This window comes from Mycena indigotica, assembly GCF_014461135.1.
Source record: "Mycena indigotica strain 171206Taipei chromosome Unknown Mind.scaff0002, whole genome shotgun sequence".
NCBI lineage: Eukaryota > Fungi > Basidiomycota > Agaricomycetes > Agaricales > Mycenaceae > Mycena > Mycena indigotica.
The window spans coordinates 107,299-111,457 of NW_023503001.1; positions in this window are offsets into that span (position 1 = coordinate 107,299).

The following is a 4,159-nucleotide window of genomic DNA, read 5'->3' on the forward strand; positions in this document are numbered from 1 at the left end:
CGATCGTCGACTTGCGTCATCCACACACCGCCGATGTCATTCGCGGCATTGGCATCCTCGTTCGCCTTCCCCTTCCCTCGACCTCTCCCCCCTTGGCCCTTTTTCCCTCCACCAGGTGCCCAACAGTCCGCTTTAACACACCCTTTAACATGCCCCTTCTTGTAGCAGTTGTAGCACTCAATGTTGGACTTGGCCTTCTTGCCATTCCCGCACCCGCCAGCTGCGAACGCGACATCTGAGTCACTCTTCTTGGACTTCGACTTGAGTGCGCGCCTGTCGTATTCTTGTGACAGCGCGCTGATGAGGGTGTCGGGATAGAGTGCTTCCAAGCACTGATGATGTGGCCGTGAGGGTGGAAAGGTATGGGTCGTAGGAGGCGGGTAGCGACCCCAGGATGATGGCAGCAAAATTGTCGTCACCTGGGTCGGCTCCCATGCTGATCAGGTCGACGCGCAGCGCCTGCAGCTTTGAAAGGTGAGCTCTAACATCTCCGTTATCTGCGCAACGCACATCTTGAAGTTTGTGGCGCAGATCAACCGTAACCATCTTCGACTTGGTTTTGAACTCGTTGACAACCTTCTTCCATAGGCCCGAGGCCTTCGACTCACCCATGACCCACAAAAACAAGGAGTCGGGGATTGTTGCAGCAATAGCCTGCTTGATGATGGCCTCGCCTGAGGTAAATATTGCTGCGGCCTTGACATAGGCCTCATACACGGCAACTTCGTCCGGTTTTGATGCTGAAGTGGTGGGAGTAACAGGTGAGGGAGCAGCATGGGTGGCGAGGAGATGGTCTGCGAGTCCAGCGGCTGCTGCGGTATAGGCAAAGCGGTTCTTGTAAACCTCCCAGTTGGAGCCTGTGGCTTCACACTTGGGTAGCCGCACGAAGAATTCGGCGGCCTTGGCGTTGGGGGCGTTCACGGCGGACATGGCGATGATAGTCAAGATATGATGGGTGGTAGTGGTATTTTGGGTGTAAGTTAGTTACGGCCGGGGCCCATAACCTGTTGAACGGGGACAAATGGGAGAGAAAGAACTAGATAAATTGTAACTGTTAGAGCTACTTAAATACAATCTGAGCACTATAGTCATAAGTACAACACATGAGTAAGTAAGAGTAAATATGAGAGGGGCGCGTTGTGAGCGCCAGCGAATGTGTAAGTACTGCCATGCTGGGCAGTTCATTGTCCATGTATCGCGTGCAGACGTGTCAGGACGCGTCAGGGCGCCCGCTTGGCGTGGTGCGAGTTTGCCGCATCCAACAGGAGCTTCAAATAGTGCGGAGGGAGGTCAAGCTTGTAGGCACCTGTGCTGATCTCTGTGAGCACCTTGAATAGTCCAAGATAGTGGTGGGAGAACTTCTCCAAGGGCAAGTTGTCTTGATGTCTATAAGGGCAACCCTGGAGACTCCGACGAAAGCCTAGCAGGGGAGGATCCAAAGCGTAAATAAAAGCTACGGAAATACACGGAGGGACCAACATAGCAGGGGGAGGATCCAAAGAGAAGTTTCCCCCAAGGGTCCGCCTGCTAGGGCGCCAACTATATACTGGTCGTCTGTAACTGCCAACATAGAGCGCAGAAGGCCTGAGCGGTGTTGCAGGCTCTGTCCCAAGGTGATCATTGGGAGGGTCTTGACAGATCAGTGATTGTGCAGGCGAAGGAGGCCAAGGACGAGGGTTGGGGTAGGTCGGAGCGTCCGAGAGGGCACTGGTTGGATGCACCTCGGATACAGGACAGTCCGAAGGAGGCCAAAGCGGGGGGGGGGGTCCCCTGACAATGGCTGACATCACCTCCCTTTGAATGTGGCGTCCTGATGCATGATATGACAGAAGGGTAGCAAGTCAAAAGTTGTTGAGGCGATGTGCTGTGGTCTACCTAGGTATCTCTGATAGAAGTCTGCGACTTTGTCGCAAAGACGCAGTCGAACCAAACCCACAAGTCATGTAAAGTGTTATAGCCTTTCCACCTGACAAAGTAGTTAAGTCGTTTATACCTTATCCTGGCGTCCAAGATTTCCTTGACTTCCCACTTGGGGACTCTGTCCTCTAGGTCGGGGGGCGGTTCGTCGTAACCAGGTCATCCACTGCGAGTACCTTGAATGGTCCAAGGCGCTTATGCGAGAACTTCTCGGAGGGCCGAGTCGTACTAATGTCAGAGGCATCAAGCCAAACCTTGTTGCCAACTTGGATACTCGGGGCATCCAGTTGCTTCCGATTGTAGTACCATTTATACTCATCCTTGGCTTTAACGAGCGCGGCCTTTGCTTCGGAGACACCGTTCGCTATCTGATCACGAAACTTGTTTACTGACTCCAGCTCAGAGCGGGTGCCTGGTTCGAAACCCATTCGGGGGAGCCGACCAGTGTCTGTTATGAAAGGTACCTGTTGAGTAGAGGAGTGAACATGATTGTTATAGGTGAAGATCCAAATATACTGCTCTAGCTCCTGGTTAATGCGTTCGGTTTGTCCGTCAGTCTGCGGGTGGTAAGCCGTGGGACGTGGCAGGTTTGACATCAATTAAGCACCAGAGTTCACGCGTGAAGTCAGCAATGAAGTCAGCAATGAACTGTGAACCGTGATCCGAAATGTACTTCTCAGGGGTTCTATGGTGCCTCCAGACGTTCCAATAGTACAACCGGGCAGCTCTGACTGCGTCCACCGTTGTATGGCACTCGGTGAAGTGAGCGTGTTTGCCAAGAGCGTTGACAACTACCATGACAGTATCATACCCATGAGCCTCGGGGAGCTCGACAATAAAGTCTACCGTGACAGTGTGCCACTGTTCGGGGGGACTTTGGTCGGGGGGACTTTGGTCGGGTGTAGCTCCCCATGTGGTAACCTTTGGAGGGCCTTAGTGTCAGGGGAACCCCTTTCGCCCTCGGAGACATGTCCGATTCCAGTCCGACTCCAGTTCTGACTCCAGTCCGGCCCTCCATCTCCATCTCGCCCGCATAATCGCCGATCCATCAATGCCCTACTGATGGTCGCCCTGGGACCTCACCTGCGACACCACCCAAGCCTTCTGTGCCCGACAGCGACAGCTACAGACAAGTCAGCTCCCTAGCAGGCGGACCCTTAGAGTTTCTTCTCTTTGGATCCTCCCCTGCTAGGTCAGCTTCATTTGTATTCGCTTACCAATGTTCACACTTTGCATCCTCCCCTGCTAGGATCTTGATCTTGGGCCTCTGGGATTGCCCTTACACTGAGCTGTGTGTGGTACAGGTAGTTTTTCTTTCCTGATTTGTAAGTAAAAATGCCTCAATATCCAGAAAAAAAACCATAGCAGGGTTTTTACCCACATAAGGCTTTTCTCAGACATTTTGCGTGTGGTAGTAGGCCTTTAATATCTGAAAAACCATAGCAGGCTTTTTTACATATACAATAGGTTTTTCTCTTGAGCTGTATAATATCTTAATATTTAGAAAGACAAAAAAAACTATAGCAGGGTTTTTGCTTTTTATACTAAGGTTTTATCTCCTGACCTTGTATGTAGAAATGCTGCCATATTTGAAAAAAAATATAGCAGGGTTTTTGTAGGCCTTTAATACTTGGAAAACCATAAGATATTTTTTTTACTTGTACAATACTGTATGTGGTAATACCTTAACACTCAAAAAAGACTATGGCAGGGTTTTTGCCTATATAACCACACAAGGCTTTTCTTGTACCTTTATATAAAAACCATAGCAGGCTTTTTTACATATACAATAATCATACAAGGCTTTTCTCCTATTTTTTTCCTGACCTGTGAGTAAAAAAAAGACCATAGCAGGGTTTTTGCACACATACAAGGCTTTTCTCATACCTTTGTGTGTGGTGGTAGGCCTTTAATATCTGGAAAACCATAGCAGGCTTTTTTTGCATGTATAATAACCATATCAGGCTTTTCTTCTGAGCTGTGTGGGGTACAGGTTTTTTTTCCTGAACCTGTGGATAAAAAGAAAACCATAACAGAGTTTTTGTGTACACACAGGGTCAGAAGACAAAAACCCACAAATGGATAGAGGAAGGTGTGAGGAAGATGTAAGGAAGATGCGATGGATCCGGTGGGCGACTACAAAAGCGCAGTCAAACTACTGGAATACTTAAGTGATCAATTGTGGCTCGCTCATGTTGTCAATGGGAGAAGGTAGTGGGAGGACTTAATAGCGGAGCAGTGC